Below are 20,288 nucleotides of genomic sequence, written 5' to 3' on the forward strand. Positions count from 1 at the left end.
GAAGTTATCTTTCACACACTCCAGGAACCTCCTGGCTGGATGCCAGGTACCCACTGAAGTCACTCTCTCACTCCTCTCTGCAACTGGAAAGAGGAGAGAAAATACGAAAAAGGATTCATGAGTTGAGATAAGAGGTGGGAGAGGTTACTTACAGATCACCATCATGGGCAAAACAGACTCAAAGTGGGGATATTAATTAAATTTATTACTAACAGGATCAGAACAGAAGAGTGGGAAGTAAAATAATCTTTAAAACACCTTCCCCCCACTCCTCCTTCCTTCCAAGTTCTACCTCCTCCCCCCCAGCAGTGCAGGGAGACAGGGAAGGGGGGTTATGATCAGTTGTTGTTTCTGCCGCTGCTCAGCAAGAGGAGTCCTTCCCCTGCTTCCCATGGAGTCCCTCTCACGGAAGACAGTCCTTCACAAACCTCTCTGACATGAGTCCATCCCACAGGAGACAGTTCTTCACAAACTGCTGCCACATGGGTCACTTCTCCACAGGGTGCAGTCCTTCAGGCACAGGTTGCTCCAGCGTGGGTCCCCCACAGGGCTACAAGTCCTACTAGGAAAACCTACTCTAGCCTGGGCTCCTCTCCCCATGGGTCAGCAGGGCCCTGCCAGGACCTTGTTCCCAGCATGGGCCTCCCATGGGGTCACAGCCTCCTTTGGGCATCCACCTGCTCTGGCGTGGGCTCCTCCACAGGCTACAGGTGGATTTCTGCACTCCCATGGTCCTCCATGGGCTGCAGGGGGACAGCCTGTTTCACCGTGGTTTTCATCATGGGCTGCAGGGGAACCTCAGCACCTGGACCACCTCCTCCCCCTCCTTCTCCACTGACCTTGGTATGTACATTGTTGCTCACATGTTCTCACTCCACTCTGGCTGCAATGTTCCTCTGCCCAACAGGTTTTTTTCCCTTCTTAAATATGTTATCACAGAGGCGTTACTATCTCTCCTGATTGGCTCAGCCTTGGCCAGCAGCGGGTCCATCCTGGAGCCAGTTGGCATTGGCTCTACCAGACATGGGGGAAGTTTCTAGCAGCTTCTCACAGAAGCCACTCCCGCATTCCCACCACCACCAAAACCTGGCCACAGAAACCCAATACAACTGTCTCCATTCTGCTGCATTGAACTTCCAGCAGATATCTGGCAAGTTGAGGTCCCCCATGAAAACAAGGACTAGCAATCATGAAACATCTGCCAGACCCTTGTATAATGCTTCATCTGCCTCTTCATCCTGGTTGGGTGGTCTATAACAGACTCTCAATAGGATATACGCCTTGTTGGCCTTCCCCCGGTTCTTACCCATAAGCACTCGACCTTATCGTTGCTATCACTGAGATCCATAAAATGGAAACACTCCCTAACATACAGAGCCACCCCACTGCCTCTCCTTCCTTGCCTGTCCCTTCTGAAGAGCTTGTAGCCATCCACTGCAGTCATGTGTCATCCTACCATGTTTCCGTGATGACGACTACATCAGAGCTTTTCTGTTGCACAATGGTTTCCAGTTCCTCCTGTTTGTAACCCATACTGTGTACATTGGTGTAGATGCACTTCAACTGGGCTATTGATTTCAACCCCAACACTGGTAGGCCACTCGCAGGCTCCTCTCTAGCGAGCCTGGTCTTATTCCCTTCCCACTTCAAACCTACTTTAAAGCCCTCTCAATCAGCCTCACCAACTTATGGACTAGAATCCTTTTCCCTCTTTTAGACAGGTGAACTCCATCTGTCTCCAGCAGGCCTGGTGCCATGTAAACCACCCTATGACCAAAAAAGCAAAAATTCCACTGATGGCACCAGCTTCTGACATACATGTTAAGCAGGTGGGTTCTCCTGTTCCTTTCAGTGTTCTTCCTTGCTACTTGAAGGGATTGAGGAAAACACCACCTGCATACCTGCCCCTTCAATCAATCACCCCAGTGCCCTGAAGTTCCTTTCGATCACCACTGGACTTCTCTCTTCAACCTCATCACTGCCAACCTGAACAACCAACAGTGGGTAACAGAGGGTTGTACCATCCCAGGGAATCTCCTAGTAATGTCTCTTACTCAGGCCCCAGGGATGCAGCAGACTTCCCTGTGGGATGGGTCTGGCCAGGATACTGGGCCCTCTGTTCCCCTCAGAAGACTCGCCTATGACAATTACCCTTCTTTTTTTCTTCACCCAGGCAGTTGTAGCACAAGGGGTTGAGTGACTTGCCCTAGGCAACCCCCTAGATGGACCTTCATTATTCGCTTGGCCCTCAAATTCATAGAATCATAGAACCAGCCAGGTTGGAAGGGACCTCTGAGATCATCAAGTCCAACCCTTGATCCACTACCACTGTGGTTACTAGACCATGGCACTAAGTGCCACATCCAGTCTCATCTTAAAAACCTCCAGGGACAGCGAATCCACCACCTCCCTTGGCAGCCCATTCCAATGCCTGATTACCCTCTCTGTAAAGAATTTCTTCCTAATATCTAACCTAAACCTCCCCTGGCACAGCTTAAGACCATGCCCTCTTGTCTTACTGATAGTTGCCTGGGAGAAGAGACCAACCCCCACCTGGCTACAACCTCCTTTCAGGTAGTTGTAGAGAGTGATGTCTCCCCTGAGCCTCCTCTTCTCCAGGTTAAACAACCCCAGTTCCCTCAGCCTCTCCTCATAGGACTTGTGCTCGAGTTCCTTCACCAGCCTTGTTGCTCTTCTCTGGACATGCTCCAGCACCTCAATATTCTTCCTGAACTGAGGGGCCCAGAACTGGACACAGTACTCAAGGTGTGGCCTCACCAGTGCTGAATACAGGGGAAGAATCACTTCCCTGGACCTGTTGGCCACACTGTTCCTGATACAGGCCAGGATGCCATTGGCCTTCTTGGCCACCTGGGCACACTGCTGGCTCATGTTCAGCTTCCTGTCAATCCACACTCCCAGGTCCCTTTCTGCCTGGCTGCTCTCCAGCCACTCTGCCCCCAGCCTGTAGTGCTGCATGGGGTTGTTGTGGCCAAAGTGCAGGACCCGGCACTTGGCCTTGTTGAACCTCATCCCGTTGGAATCAGCCCAACTCTCCAGCCTGTCCAGGTCCTTCTGCAGAGTCCTCCTGGCTTGCAGCTGATCGACACTCCCCTCCAACTTAGTGTCAGCTGCAAATTTGCTTATGGTGGACTCAATCTCCTCATCTAAATCATCGATAAAGATATTAAACAGAACTGGGCTGTCGCAGTCTGAGGAGACTGGAATGTTTGCTAAAGAGGATGAGTTATGAGACAGACCAAACTTCTCTCTCTCAGCAATTGTAAATTCAAAATTAAGGGGCTTTAATCTAGGAAGTGTGGAAAAAACAAAAGAAATAACAACCCTTTATTAAAAGATATATGTATGTTGGCAAAAACAGTAACAGAACACAAAAAAACTAGACAGTAGTCCTAGAAAAAAAAAAAGTCTGAATGAATACTTCTCTGTCCTTTAGTGCAGTCCTAATCGTGGCCTGCAGGAGGCGCTGTTGGATCGCTGGAGTTGTAGGGCCTGCAGTTCTCTGTGGTGACCTGCAGGGGCACTGTTGGGCTCTGGTGGTCACCGCGCAGGAAGGGGGTCTGGGGGGTGGTCTTGAATCGCAGGGGAAGCCGAAAAGAAAATGGGGGACCCTTCTCCCAGTGGAAGAAAAAGGGGAAGGGAAGCAGTTCACTCCCACGGGACTCACTGTTGTCTCAGACGACGGTGTCTCAAAGCTCCTCCCTTCTCTCCCCCTGGGCACGCAACTCTCCGATGAAAACACAGCAGATCCAGGCTGGAGACAAGAGACAGCTTGAAGGCAAGTTGAGGCCAGTAGTCAGAGCTGACCAGGACGAGAAGCCAGAAAGGTAGGTCTCCAGGCCCCCTCTCCAAATGCATGCATGCAGATTCCCATCTCAGTCCCAGAGCAAGAACTCTGCGGTCTGCCCTGTCCTCTGTCTGGGCGGTCAGCTCCCCAAATCTCCAAAACCCTCCCCCCCTCACTCCAGCATTCGATGGGCCATTAGCTAGGAATGCAGCCTGGCCAGCCATTTCTTTTGTAAGGCTAATTGATCCCCTTCCCCCTTCCCTATTCAAACTCTATTTCTCTTATAGGGAAGCAGGGAAAAATTCCTCTCTCAGATATATAACCTATAACATGGGCCCAACACTGATCCCTGGGGGACACCACTGGTGACCGGCCACCAACTGGATGCAGCACCATTCACCACCACTCTCTGGGCAACCAGTCAGTTCTTAACCCAGCAGAGAGTGCCCCTGTCCAAGTCATGGGCTGCCAGCATTTTCAGGAGTATGCTGTGGGAGACGGTGTCAAAGGCTTTACTGAAGTCCAGATAGACCACATCCACAGCCTTCCCCTCATCCACCAGGTGGGTCATCTGATCATAAAAGGAGATCAGGTTGGTCAGACAGGACCTGCCCTTGCTAAACCCGTGCTGGTTGGGTCTGATCCCTTGTCCTTCCTGTAGGTGCTGTGTGATTGCACTTAGGATGATCTGCTCCATAACCTTGCCAGGCACTGAGGTCTGGCTGACAGGCCTGTAGTTTCCCGGGTCCTCCTTCCGGCCCTTTTTGTGGATGGGCATGACGTTCACCAACTTCCAATCATCTGGGACCTCCCCAGTGAGCCAGGACTGTTGGTAGACGATGGAGAGAGGCTTGGCGAGCTCTTCTGCCAGCTCCCTCATCACCCTTGGGTGGATCCCATCTGGTCCCATAGACTTGTGGAGATCCATGTGGCTCAGCAGGTCGCTGTTTCCTCCTGGATTACAGGGGAGCTATTCAGATTCTTATCTCTTTCTACAAGCTCCAGAAGCCAGCTGTCCTCAGGACAACCTGTCTTACTATTGAAAACTGAGGTAAAGAAGGCGTTAAATACCTCAGCCTTTTCCTCATCTTTGATAGCTATATTCCCGCCCATGTCCAGTAAAGAATGGAGGTTTTCCTTGCCCCTCCTTTTGCTATTGATGTATCTGTAGAAGGACTTTTTGTTATCCTTCACAGAAGTGGTAAGATTCAGTTCAAGTTGTGCCTTCGTCTCTCTAATTTTCTTTCTACATGACCTAACTATATTCCTAAACTCTTCCTGAGTAGCCAGCCCTTTTTTCCATAATCGGTAGGCTCTCTTCTTTACTCTAATTTCCTTCAAAACCTCCCTGTTCAGTCAGACCGGTTGTCTTCCTCGCCGACTTGCCTTTCGGCACAGTGGGACAGCCTGTTCCTGTGCTTTCAAGATTTCCTTCTTGAAGCATGTCCATCCCTCCTGGACCCCTTTGTTTTCAAGTGTTGTTTCCCAGGGTACACTCTGAACTAGTCTTCTGAATAGGCCAAAATCTGCCCTCCGGAAGTCCAGCGTAGAGCTTTTATTGATGGCCCTCCTTGCATCCCTGAGTATTGAAAACTCTATTATTTCATGGTCACTGTGCCCCAGACAACCTCCAACAACGACATCTCACACCAGCCCCTCTCTGTTTGAGAACAGAAGGTCTGGTGGGGCCCCATCCCTGGTAGGTTCATTTACCAACTGGAGCAGGAAATTACCCTCTATACACTCTAGGAATCTCCTAGACTTCCTCTTCTCCGCTGTGTGGAGTTCCCAGCAGACATTCGGCAGTTTAAAGTCACCCAGGAGAACAAGGGCTGGCGATTTTGAGACATCCGCCAGCTGCTTGTGGAATAATTCATCACCCTCATCATCCTGGTTGGGTGGTCTGTAACAGACTCCCACCAGGATATCAGCCTTGTTGGCCTTCCCCCTGATTTTGATCCACAGGCATTCAACCTTATTGTTACTGACTTCAAGTTCCACAGAGCCAAGAGACTCTCTAACATATAGAGCCACCCCTCCACCTCTCCTACCTTGCCTGTCCCTTCTGAAGAGCTTGTAGCCACCCATGGTAGCACTCCAGTCATGCAATTCATCCCACCACATTTCCGTGATGGTGACTACATCATAGCTTTCCTGCTGCACGATGGCTTCCACCTCCTCTTGTTTGTTACCCATGCTGTGTGCATTGGTGTACATGCATTTCAGCTGGGCTGCTGATTTCACTCTTAACTCGGGCTTTCCACCCTTAGGCTCTTCTCTGGAGAGCCTCGTTTCAATCCCTTCCCCCTTCAAACCTAGTTTAAAGCCCTCCTGATCAGCCCTGCCAACTTATGGGCCAAGATCCCTTTTGCCCTTCCTAGATAGATGAAGCCCATCTGATTTGAAGAGATTGGGTACCATGGAATTTGCCCCATGGTCAAAAGAATCAAAATTCCGCCAGCCGCACCAATCCTTTAGCCACCTGTTGATAAGATGAGTTTTCCTACTCATCTCCTTGTTCATCCCTGCTACTGCAGGAACTGAGGCAAACACCACCTGTGCTCCTGTCCCATTAACTAATCGACCCAGTGCCTTGAAGTCCTTTTTAATCGCCCTGGTACTTCTTCCATTAATGTCATTAATATCATCGCTGCCAGCATGGACTACCAATAGTGGATAATAATCTGAGGGCCAAATTAGCTAAGGGAGGTTCCTACCAATATCCCTCACCCGGGCCCCGGGAAGGCAGCAGACCTCCCTGTGGGATGGGTCCGGTCGACATATAGGGCCCTCAGTTCCCCTCAGAAGGGAGTCACCAACTACAACTACCCTTCTTTTTTTCTTTATAGCTGTGGTTGTAATCCGTCTGGTAGACAGGGTGCAACCAGGAGACCCTCCAGACAGATCTTCCTCTTGACTGTCCTCTACCTGATTCTCTGGGTCCAGGGCCTCATACCTGTTCTTTAAGGGCACCTGGGGAGGTGATGGGGGGCGGGAGGGGATTCTTTTACCTCTCCGGTCAGGGACCTGTTTCCACTCCCCCCCATCTACTTGGTTTGCTCCAACTGCCTGATGGCAGGAGGGGCAAGGCTTCACCATCTCCTGCTGAACCTCTTTTGGGGGTGAAAGGGTGCGACTCCACCAGTCAATTTCCCTTTCACTTTCCCTAATGCTTCTTAGCCTCTTTACCTCTTCCTTGAGCTCTGCCACCAGGCACAGCAAATCATTCGCCTGCTCGCATTTTACACAGACGCCACTTACACTGTTCTCTGGTACTAAAGCCAGGCTCAAATGCTCTGCGCAGCCAGAGACTTGAACAGCTGTGTCCTTCTTGGGGGGTTCCATCTGTGTGAACACACCTCTTGTGATAATAGCAGCAGCAATGGCTTTCACTTTTTTGGAAAACATTGCCGGTTTGAGTTGCGGGGAAAATAAAGCTCACCCAAGAGAGCTGGGAGGTGGCTGTGCCCTTCCTGCTTGCCCTGCCTGCGTGAACTGTCATGCCATGTCCCTGTTCGCCGTGCTCCAGGTCGCTGGCGCTCCCAGCAGCTGTTTAAATCCCTTGTCGATGGGCTGGGTTCCACCCCCTAGTCAGCTGATTGGCCTCCCAGGAGACCTCCAGCAGACCATGTGCAGCTCCAGCAGCCCTTTAAATTCCAGAGCCTCATATCTATTCCATAAGGGCACTTGGGAAGGTGAACGAGGCTAGGAGGGGATTCACTTGTAACCCCAAGAAGGGACCTGTTTCCATTCCCCCTCATCTCTTAGGTCTCCTCCTTCTGCCTGGTGGTGGGAAGGTAGGGGATCCTCAGTTTCTTGCGATATGTCCATTTGTCTCAAGGATGGTAGAGAGTGGCTCCACCAGTCTATCTCCTTCTCACACTCCCTGATACTTCTTAACCTTTCTACTTCTTCTTTCAGCTCTGCCACCAGGATGAGCATATCATCCACCTGGTTGCACCTCATACAGGTGTTATCTCTGCTACTGTCTGAGAGCTGCACCAGGCTCTGGCACTCTCTGCAACCCAAGACCTGGACAGTCACATGTTTATGTAGGAGCTCTGTCTGGGTCACCACATGCCTTCTGGCGATGGCTTTCTGACAAGTAGAAACCATAGCTAGGTTTCTTCTGGGAAGATGATGCCAACTAATTGGGCTAACCTGTTGAGTTGGTAGGGGGACTGCATCCTCCCTGCACTCCCGTCTTGTGCAAAGTACTGTGCAAATTTCCACACCCCACCCTGACTGCTGCAACACACACTTTGCATGCTCTGTTGCTGTGTCATGACCTGGCTGATGTGCCACAACCTGCATGCCCTCTGTGTTCACCACGCTCCCAGTCGATCATGCTCTGTGGGGGCTGCTTTTGTACAGGTGAGGTTTGGCCGTCTTCACTACTGGCCCTGCCTACACTGAGTCAGTGCTGCTGCTCGCCAGGGTCTCAACACTTCCTGCACTGGGGAGGGGGGCTGGGGCACCCTCTCTCTCCCTCTGCACTAGCTTCACAGTTTTGCCAGTTTTCGGGAAGCTCCCTATGGTCTCCCAGCACAATCCTTCACTCAGATTATGTCTACTAGAGCAGTTTGCTGTGGAGACTTGCTGTGTTCCATTGGTGCAGGCAAGACTCTCCTCCTTCAAATGCCAGAATCATAGCATCATAGAATTGTTAAGGTTAGAAAAGACCTCTGAGATCATTAAGTCCAACTGTTAACCCAGCACCACCATGTTCACCACTAAACCATATCCCTAAGTGCCATATCCACATGCCTTTTGAATACTTCCAGGAATGGTGACTCAACCACTTCCCTGGGCAGCCTATTCCAATGCTTGACAATGCTTTCTGTGAAAAAATTTTTCCTAATATCCAATCGAAACCTTCCCTGGTGCAATTTGAGGCCATTTCCTTTTTTCCTGTCACTTGTTACCTGGGAGAAAAGACTGACACTCACCTCACTTCAACCTCCTTTCAGGTAGTTGTAGAGAGCGATAAGGTCTCCCCTCAACCTCCTTTTCTCCAGATTAAATAACCCTAGTTCCCTCAGCCACTCCTCATAACACTTGTGCTCCAGACCCTTCACCAGCTTCGTTGCTCTTCTCTGGACATGCTCCAGCACCTCAATGTCCTTGTATTGAGGGGCTCAGAACTAGATACGGTATTCAAGGTGCAGACACCCCAGTGCCGAGTACAGGTGCAATGATCACCTCCCTAGTCCTGCTGGCCACACTATTCCTGATACAAGCCAGGATGCCATTGGCCTTCTTGGCCACCTGGGCACACTGCTGGCTCATGTTCAGCTGGCTGTTGACCCACATACCCACATCCTTTCCCACTGAGCATCTTTCCAGCCACTCTTCCCCAAACCTGTAGTGCTGCAGGGGTTGTTGTGACCCAAGTGCAGGACCCAGCACTTGGCCTTGTTGAACCTCATACAATGGGCCTCGGCCCATTGATCCAGCCTGTCCAGATCCCTCTGCAGAGCCTTCCTACGCTCCAGCAAATCAACACTCCTGCTCAGCTTTTCATCGCCTGTGAACTTGCTTAGGCTGCGCTTGATCCCCTTGTCCAGGTTATCAGTGAAGATGTTAAACAGGGCTGGCACCAAAACTGAGCCCTGGGGAACACCACCTGTGACCAGCCGCCAACTGAATTTAAAGCCATTCACCACCACTCTGGGCCTGGCCATCAGCCAGTTTTTACCCAGCAAACAGTGCACCTGTTCAAGACATGAGCAGCCAGTATCTCCAGGAGAATGCTATGGGAGACCATCTGTAGCAGGGAGATTGCCAAAACTGAAACCAGTACGCCATTGAAAGTTCAACAAAACAACATTTATTACAAAGAAGTAGCCAACAAAACAAGAAGCCAAAAGACAGGAAAGAGAAGGGAAACAAGCCCTCAAGACAACCCCCCACTCACTCAGGCATTATTTCTGAGGTTGTCTTACCAACCCCAGAATGCTTAGAATTACCCATAGCAGAAGCTGCATCCCCGGAGCGTCAACAGTCTCACAAAATGGCGGGCATCCCCGCAAAGGCAACGTTGTCCTCCATGTGAAGCTTGAGTTCCGCTCCCAGCAAGAGCTATCTGCTTTTATACAATTAACCTATGACATCTACCTGGGCAGGTGTGGCCAGCACTCCCCAGCTAGAGGCCTTCAGTCCCTCCCTCTGTTATGTAAGTGGTACCCCTTCTGCACATATGTGTGTACATTGGAATTTCTCCTGCACCTGCGTGCTGCACATCAGGGGGTCTTTTCTAAATGAGTCTGGGGGCTTACTTCATCCTCCTCCTCTTCACTTTCTCCTTCAAATGTCCTTGGAGGGCCGTCAGCCAATAGCCAGTCACCAATTAATTTCAGTTTATACAAGATGCTTCCTTCAAGGACAAAGTTCTCGTTTATCAGTGCTTGTTTTCACATAACTTGGCAGGCAAAGAACAGACTCTCACAGGTGGCTGGGTCAAAACGCAGATCAAAAATGTCAGCATCTAATTAAGCACGAATACACCATCTCAAAGGCTTTACTAAAGTCTAGGTAGACAATATCTGCAGCCTTTCCCTCATCCACTACGTGGATCACCTTGTCATAGAAGATCAGGTTTGTCAAGCAGGATCTGCCTTTCATAAAGTCATGCTGGCCAAGCCTGATCCCCTGGTGTACCAATTCAACAGGATTACATCCCTGTTCAGGCATAGAATCCCAGGCTATTTGAGGTGATAATGGCCCTAAGCACCTGCCCACAATCCTCCCATACACCCTGCCACCCAGGAATCAACTGCCTAGGAGCATGTTCCTCTGTGGCATTTGCAATTGGTTGGTTAATCTTGCAAACAATAATCAAAATCAGGCTCAGCACACACATCAGTGCAAGCAGTCTGATTACAAAAGGGCAGTCAAGAAACTGAGAGGCCATTACAAGAGGACTGGAAGACCTATCCTAGAGGACAGCAGATTTTTTCTCATGCACTCTCACACTCTTTCCTTCACTTTTTTTAACACACTCAGATGCTTCTGTCTTTAGTCAGTCACCCTTGCTGTAAATTTCTTTAAATACTGTTAAATACTTTAAAACTGTTGCATGAGAAGACCTATTTCTGCTTTAAAATAAATTCAAAAAAGGAAAATAAAGAATAGGGCCTGTAGAGATAGGACAAGGGGGAACATTTTTAAACTAAAAGAGGGTAGATTCAAACTAGATATAAGGTGTGGGAACAAGCTGGGCCAGCTGCACCTGCATTCACTTAATTAGAACCAAAAAGGAGGGTTGACTGTGACTGGTGTTTTGACAGAGTGCTGTGTTCTCAAAGTGGAAAACCACTTATTGGTCTGCATGATAGCATGCATGGTTTATACTGTGATTGAAAACAATCGCAGAATGGTAGTGTTTGAATGCATGAAATCAAAACATCAGGTCACCAAAGTTTTGGGAATTCTAGTTAACTGAATGGCAACACCAGGTGCTGTTTACCCAAAGAGGTTAATAAAAGGGGAACGCAGAGAGAGATCTGTGGAGAATCCCAAAAATGGAATTGTGTGTGTGTGCAGTCCCATTCCTTCATCGTCGATAATAAGGAAGAATTTTTTTGTGATGTGGGTGGTGAAACACTGGAATGGGTTGCTCAGAAAGGCTGCAGATGCCCCATCCCTGGAAACATTCAAGGTCAGGTTGGACAGGGCTCTGAGCAACCTGATCGATTTGAAGTTGTCCCTGCTCATTGCAGAGGGGTTGGATTAGATGACCTTTCAAGGTCCTTTCCATGCTATGAAAAAGCATTGCTTGTATGTTCTGAAATTAATGTCTGACTTTCCTATCTAGTTCTATCAATGGTTTTATTCAGCCTAAATTCTCATTAAATATTGAAAACACCTGATATACAATTTTCACCAGCAAAAATTTGAAGATTGTTATAAAATATGTATGTTCATTTCTTGTATTGCTATCTGATTTAGAAACTTATCAAGTTAAACTGCATTTTAAAAAAGGCCGAGGTTCTTTGCACAAAACATGTTTATTATGCACTATGAACAATCCCCTGAAATACTTTGATAATTAAATCATTCAAAGTCAGTCAATCTAGATAGAGATTGCTAACAAGAATGCCAGAATTGCATGAGGCTGTCCCTTCCATGACTGAAGCCCACTCCCATAGTTGAATTTTGTCAAAAGTTGTGTTTATGTAGAGAGCCCATTTACTTTTTTATGTGGCTATGAAGTTACTTAAAGCAACTGAAACTACCAACAAAACTCTAGAATCCCTCCTGTCAGAGTTCTTGTGTGGTTGTTCACTCAACTCCTGCTCACACACAAAAGAACTAGCCGCAGTCTGCATTCCAGACTGATGGCCTTAGAAGACTGGGGGGGGGGGGGGGGGTGTAAGTTTTTTCCTCTCCTCGGGAAAGGGCAGTCACTTCACTTTTGCCCTGACTCAGGGAGGGTGTGTGTGTGGAGGGATTCCGTGGTTCATTTTGTTTTCGGCCGGGTCATCTGGCTGCTTCTGGCCTCTGTTCGCCTCCCTTCTCCTGTGCCCTGTTCTGCCCCCAGCCTGGACTTGTTCAGATTTCATCGGAGAGGCTTGACCCTTACCTTCTGTGAAGGAACCTTTTGGGGAGTCCTGGCCGGAGCCAGCCGCCAACAGCGTGAGTCTGTGGGAAGAGCCCTTTTTTTCCCCTTTTCCCCTTCCCCTTCTCGGTGTGAGGGGGAGATCTCCATTTTCGGCTTCTCCCGCGCACCGGGGCCCCCACGCAGTGACCGCCAGAGCCCAACAGCACCCCCTGCCAGCTACCACAGAGCAACTGCAAGCTCTGCTCCTCCAGAGATCCAACAGCGCCCCCTCCCAATAGTGGTTAGAATTGCGCCAAAATGCAGAAAGTACTGAACTGGTTTCTTTTACTTTGGGTACAGAATTCTTGTTTAGTTGTTTTTGTGTTCTTTTGTTGTTCTGCCAATACACATATATCCTTTAATAAAGGGCTGTTATCTTTTCTTTCTCCATACTTCCTCAATTGGAGCCTCTTAATTTCGGATTTACAATTGCTTAGAGGGAGGAGCTTGGTCTTTCTCGTAACTCATCCTCCTTAGCAAAACACTTCAGTCTCATTAAACTGAGGCAGGAGCCCATACAGGGTTTGCTGGCAGGACCTGTGACACCAAGGAGCAGTTCATGAAGAACTGAAGCCCATGGGAAGGACCCACATTGGAGAAGTTCAAAGAGCACTGTCTCACATGTGTGGGACCCCACGCTGGAGCAGAGGAAGCAAAGATTCCCTTATAGCCCGTGGTGCAGACCATATTTGTGGCAGTAGATCTGCAGTATATGAGAAACTGTGGTTTAAACATGTTTCAAAATGGCTTTTTGTACTTCTGCAAAGTCACTGCTCCTTCTTCTCGACACCCTCTGTGAAGGACTCTTATCTCCCATGCAGGAGTGTCCTGGGAAGATGTCCTGAGGTGTTCTCATTGGACCTTGTTAACCCCTTCCTATTGGTTGTTAACCCCTTCCTGTGATTGGGTGTTCCTGTAAACCCCTTGAGACTTATAATTGGTTACCCTGTGAATCCTCCTAACCCTATAAATGTAAACCCCCCAACAATAAAATCTCTCTCTCTTCTCCTCTCCACGCCTGGTGTGCTGTCTGTGTGTGGCTGCCATGGGACCTCGTGGTTGGGGGGAGGGGTGAGCAAGGTCTCCCCTCCAGAGTCCAGGACCAGAAGAAACCCCTGGTGCTGGAGTTTTCCCCCTCCCTATCCACATTCAGCTGTCGGAAATGGTACCTCATATGGAAATGGAACTGGTGTGCCCCACACCATGTGGGGAAAGAGATCCAGACATGGTGAAGCAGGCTGTCCCCCTGCAGCCCATGGAGGACTATGTTATGGACTACATAAATGGTAGACTTTGGCAGGAACCCCTTGTTGCTAAGCCAGGCTGGGAACAAGGAGAGGAGTTCATCACAGAATCGCAGAATCACAGAACTAATTAGTTTGGAAAAGACCTCTGAGATCACCGAGTCCAACATTTGACTGAACATCAGTTGACCATGTCAACTAGTTCACAGTTCACAGAATATTCTGAGTTGGAAGGGACCCATAAGGATCAAGTTCAACTCTTAAGTGAATGGCCCATACAGGGATCAAACCCACAACCTTGGTGTTATTAGCATCATGCTCTAACCAACCGAACTAGACCATATGTTCTAGTTCCAGCCAGGACAGGGTTAATTTTTGCAATAGTCAGGAGAGGGTATGGCTAGGGGGAAGGGAGTCTGCTCTGTGAGCATTTTGCATGTGAATCACTTTCTCTTTTGTACACTTTTGTTACTAATATTGTTGCTGCTGCTGTTCCTTTTCTTATCTCATTGCTTTTTCCAGCAAATTTTTCTTATCTCAACCTGTGATTTTTACCTTCTGTGCCTCCAATTCTCCAGCCAACCACAGGGGGAGGGGGAGCAAGCAGTGTCTGGGTTTCAGTGGGAATGCTAAAGTGGGGAATACCATTCCAAAACCACAACAGCCTTATTTCGTGCCCAATGTAGGGCACAAATGGTTGAGGTAACAGATCTGCCCAGAGCAGGTTGGAAACAATTTTGATACTAGATGGTAGTGAAGCCAAGTCAAGGGGATTGGGAAGAAGACAGAAACTCTCAGCATCTGGAGGAGATTCCTGTCAAGCATGAAGGAAAGATATTCTTTCAAGGATGATCTAGTAGTGTGCCCAAACAGGTATAACACCATGGAGAAAGGTATCCAGTCCCTGAGAGAATTAGCTGTGATAGACAAGGGATCAGACCCAGCCAGCACAGGGTTAGGAAAGGCAGGTTCTGCCTGACCAACCTGATCTTCTTTTATGACTGGGTGACCCACCTAGTGGATGAGGGAAAGGCTGTGGAGGTTGTCTACCTGGACTTCAGTAAAGCCTTTGACACCATCTCCCATGGCATACTCCTCTAAAAGCTGGCAGCCCATGGCTTGGACAAGTGCACTCTCTGCTGGGTTAAGAACTGGCTGGATGGCCCAGAGAGTGGTGGTGAATGGTGCTGCATCCAGTTGGTGGACAGTCACTAGTGGTGTCCCTCAGGGATCAGTGTTGGGCCCAGTCCTGTTTAATATCTTCACTGATTATCTGGATGAGAGGATTGAGTGTGCCATTAGCAAATTTGCAGATGACATCAAGTTGATGTTCAGCAAGGGATGAGGTTCAACAAGGCCAAGTGCCACATCCTGCACTTTGGCTGCAACAACCCCATGCAGCACTACAGGCTGGGGACAGAGTGGTTGGAGAGCAGCATCCAGTTGGCAGCCTGTTAGTAGTGGTGTCCCCCAGAGATCAGTGTTGGGCCCAGTCCTTTTTAATATTTGGATGAGGAGATTGAGTCTACCATCAGCAAATTCGCAGGTGACACCAAGTTGGGGGGTGTGTTGATCTGCTGGAGGGTAGGAAGGCTCTGCAGAGGGATTTGGACAGGCTGGATAGATGGACCGAGATCAACAGCATGAGGTTCAACAAGACCAAGTCCTGCCGGGTCCTACACTTTGGCCATAGCAATCCTATGAAGCACTATGGTCTTAGGGAAGAGTGACCGGAAAGCTGCCCAGCAGAAAAGGACCTGGGGGTGCTGATTGACAGCCAGTTGAACATGAGCCAGCAGTGTGCCCAGGTGGCCAAAAAGGCCAGTGGCATCCTGGCCTGTATCAGAAATAGTGTGGCCAGCAGGACTAGGGAAGTGATTCTCCCCCTGTACTCAGCACTGGTGAGGCCACACCTCAAGTACTGTGTCCAGTTCTGGGCCCCTCAATTCAGGAAGGACACTGAGGTGCTGGAGCATGTCCAGAGAAGGGCAACTGTCTCAGTTTAATGAGACTGAAGTGTTTTGCTAAGGAGGATGAGTTATGAGGAAGTACGGAGAAAGAAAAGATAACAGCCCTTTATTAAAGGATATATGTGTATTGGCAGAACAACAAAAGAACACAAAAACAACTAAACAAGAATTCTGTACCCAAAGTAAAAGAAACCAGTTCAGTACTTTCTGCATTTTGGCGCAATTCTAACCACTATTGGGAGGGGGCGCTGTTGGATCTCTGGAGGAGCAGAGCCTGCAGTTGCTCTGTGATGGCTGGCAGGGGGTGCTGTTGGGCTCTGGCGGTCACTGCGTGGGGGCCCCGGTGCGCAGGAGAAGCCGAAAATGGAGATCTCCCCCCTCACACTGAGAAGGGGAAGGGGAAAAGGGGGCTCTTCCCACAGACTTACGCTGTCGGCAGCTGGCTCTGGCCGGGATTTCCCCCCCTTCATTGATGTGCACAAGTCGCTGCCAAAACACAGGAGCGGAGGAGGGAAAGGGTGGCCTCCTCCCCCAAAGGTTCCTTCGCAGATCGGCTGAGCCTCTCCAATGAAATCCCAGCAGATCTGGGCTGGGGACAGAACAGGGTGCAGGATAATGGAGGTGAACCGGGGCCAGAAGCAGCCAGATGACTCAGTCGAAAACAAAATGAACCAGGAAAATCCCTCCACACACACACCCTCCCTGAGTCAGGGCAAAAGTGAAGTGCCTACCCTTTCCCAGGAGAGAAAAAACCCCAAACTTACCTCCCCCCCACAGTCTTCTGAGGGCCATCAGTCTGGAATGCAGACTGCGGACAGTTCTTTTGTGTTTGTCAGTCACCCTAGCCAAAAGAACCACCCTCCCCCTCCCTCGTTCAACATCCCTCTTTCATAATGATGCAGGGGAAAGAAAAAAAAATTCCCAATTGGTTTTTTAGAACAAGTAAACCTATGACAGCAACAAAGCTGATGAAGGGTCTGGAGTGCATGTCCCATGAGGAGCAGCTGAGGAAGTTGGGGTTGTTTAGCCTGAAGAAGAGGAGGCTCAGGGGTGACCTTATCACTCTCTACAACTACCTGAATGAGATTGTAGCCAGGTGGGGCTCAGCCTCTTCTCCCAGTCAACCAGTGACAGGACAAGAGGACATAGTCTTAATCTGTGCCAGGGGTGGTTTAGGTTGGACATTAGGAAGAATTTCTTCATGGAAAGGGTGATTAGATATTGGAATGGGCTTCCCAAAGAGGTGGTGGAGTCACCATCCCTCGAGGTGTTTAGGGAAAGACTGGACGTGGCACTTAGTGCCATGGTCTAGTTGACATTGTGGTGTTCAATCAAAGGTTGGACTTGATCATCTCAGAGGTCTTTTCCAACCTAACTGATTCTGTGATTCTGTGTGATTCTGTGAGACAAGGATGTCATGCAGGACAGTGTCAGATGCTTTACATAAGTCCAGGTAGATAACATCTGTTGCACTTCCCTCATTCACCACTACTGTAACCCCATCGTAGAAGACCAGCAAATTTGTCAGGCATGATTTGCCTTTAGTGAAACCTTATTGGCTGTCACCAATCACTTCATTATTTTCCATGCGCCTTAGCATATTTTCCAGGAGGGTGTGCTCCATGATCTTGCCGGGCACAGAGGTGAGACTGATAGGCTTGTAATTCCTTGAGTCTTCCTAATTTCCCTTTTTAAAAATGAGGTTATGTTTCCCTTTTTCCAGTCAGTGGGAACTTCACCGGACTGCCATGAATGACTTCTCAAATATGATGGATAGTGGCTTAGCCACTTCCTTGGCCAGTTCCCTCAGGACCTGTGGATGTATCTCATCAGGTCCCATGGACTCGTGCACCTTTAGGTTCCTTAGATATTCTCGAACCTGGTCCTCTCCTACAGCTGAGGAGAATGCTATGGTTGATGCCATTTCAGTCTTACAGTTAGAAGTAAAACAAGCATTTCAGGTAGCCCGGCAAAGCAGAATAGTATTAGATTATGTGCTCACAGCTGAAGGAGTTATATGTGTATTGGTTAACACCACTTGCTGTATACATGCAGACCAAGATCAGAGAATAGAAACAGATACATAAAATTTGAGGTAGATTTCAGATACTTCATGAAATACCTGGAGAAAAACCTTTTGACTGGTGGGGATGGCTCCCAGACATGAGAAGATGGTTAGGAAAGCTGTTGGAATAGCACTGAGGTATATTTTTGTTGGGATTATTAACTTTAGTGATTGTGTATGTGTTGGTTCAGCTGATCTTATGCTGTGACAAATTGGTGTCTACGGGGATGAAATGAAGCATGGCTCAAGTGAAGGCCAGAATAATAATGCTGAATGCATTGGGGGATGGGGAAGAAGAGAAGGAAGAAGTACTTAGACTAGTGAATATAAAGGATTATGAAGTCTAGAGGCAAGAACAGATGATGGGACAGCACAGCCCATATAGTGATTTATTCTGGGCTCCCGGGAGTCATGAGCAGCATGCCTGCAGCCCTTCTACTGTACTCTAGACCTTTAAGATAAAGATAATCTGAAACTATGTGTCAAAGAGGGAAATGTAGAAGTAAAATAATTAATGTCTCATAGGGCTTTGTAGGCCTTGCTAGTTAAGAAATACATGTCGGCATGACCTAATGGCCTCACTGATTCAGCACGATTTAATTAAATAAAGAGTAATATATTTGCAAAAATGATGTACTGTCTAGAGCTTCCTTATCTGGAGCATCCCTACATGAAGCAATCCACATTACCACTCTTTGTTGCAATTTACTATAGTCCTGCTTATCTGGCATGGTTTGATGAAGAACAAATTGTATAACCCAGAAGTATATCAACTCTGTAGCTGCCCCATTTGGGCAGAGATCATATCAGCAGAGTCTGTCACTCTGCTGCTCCATGTCTTCTCCTATATCTATAGTAATAAACTACTTATGTCCTGACCTGATGAAAATTGCATTCTGGATATTTCCACAACAAAATCAAGAACACAGGAGGGTCAGCTATTGGGACCAGGGGAGTGCTGACCAGCTGTATGTGTGTGTGTGTGTATGTGTGTGTGAGCGAGATGGAGTGTACCGGCAACTGGAGTAGGACTGAAATGGCTGATTGAAGAAAAAAATGTGGAGGGATATGAAGACTTGACTGTGAAGTTGTTTTTCTTAGATATCCAGATATAACAATAAAGAACTACATGGAGATGCTCAAGAAACTTGATTCAAATTAACTGGTAGTCTGACTTCAGAGATGCTGGTAGACAGATGTATTTTATAAACCAAATTTTCATGCTGAGTAGATAACTTTATTCTTAGTAAGAACATAATTGTAAAATCATCTTGGTAATTAATGTTTTTAAATGTTTCATTAAAACCAGTCAAAATTCTTTGCTCTTTTGCGGACTATGCAAAGAAGGAACTTGAATATCTTCAATTAAGTTAAAATATTAAGCTGATAACTTCAATGTTTAATCTATATTTACAGTGTAGAGTGAAATCTCTTAGGGGGACAACATAGACAATTTTAAATTTGCTATCTAAAGTATGGTCCATGCATGGAAGCCTGGAATTTCTTGGGGTTAATTGAGGGGCTGCACCTTTTCTACTACAGTCTGTGGTGTAACAGGAAATACAGCTTCTGATGACTTGACTAACTTCAACTGCTGCAGGCATGGGTTTTGTTCCTTGTTGAGAGGGGATAAAGACAACCCAGAAGGAAATGAGCAATAGGAAGAGAAAAGAAATAGAGGAAGAAGAGGTGAGCATGCATAACACTCAACAACCAGTGTTAGTAAATGAGGACCCATGTTTTCATTGTGATCCACGAAGACTATTGTATTCATACTAAACCCTCCTAAAATCATCTGTTCTCTGTGTAGGTGTTCATGGCACACTAGTAGTTCTTATGGGCTTCCGGATGGACAACACATTGACTTAGCAAATACTTGTCTTTCACAATGAAAATCAGAATCACAAAAGATTACAAAAAGAAGGTAAATAAAAAGGTATGAGTACATCCTATTTTCAAAGCTTTAGGTGTGAGGGTGAATTGACACCTGCAGGGGTGTGTGAATGAGGCTAACAAAGGAAAATAGGAGGAGGGTAAGGGCATTTGAACAGTTGAGTTATAGTCTGCTCTTGGTCTTTGGACTGTTATCCCTGAATCGCAATAGACACTTTAAAATTAAACCTCATCTTTATGGTATACATGTTTGTGACTAACACTTAATGCAAAAAGTTCACTGCTCAAAGAAAATGTGTATGTAGAACTGTGTATCAGTGTAGGCTACTTAAACAGGACTAGCAAGGCTTCCACCACAAATGTCCTTTGAGTTATGAGCCTTATGCTTTCCATTGAACATAAGATTTTAATATTGTCAGGTAATAGACAGTATATAGATTAAAAGTAATCCTGTTAGTTCTTTGGGGTAGACTTTTTTGGTTCCTCACTTTTTCTGTTAGATACTAGCATGTTTGTGACTATATCTACATTCCTACCACCAAAATTCTGGAATATCACTTGACATATCCAGGATAGCTAACCCAAATTGACCAAAGGGATATTCCATACCATATGATGCCTGCTCAGATATAAAAGCTAAGAGAAAGGAGGAGGAAAGGGGAGGCATTTGTGATTTACATTTGCCTTCTAGAGTAACTGCTATGCA

This window comes from Pseudopipra pipra, chromosome W (assembly GCF_036250125.1).
Source record: "Pseudopipra pipra isolate bDixPip1 chromosome W, bDixPip1.hap1, whole genome shotgun sequence".
NCBI lineage: Eukaryota > Metazoa > Chordata > Aves > Passeriformes > Pipridae > Pseudopipra > Pseudopipra pipra.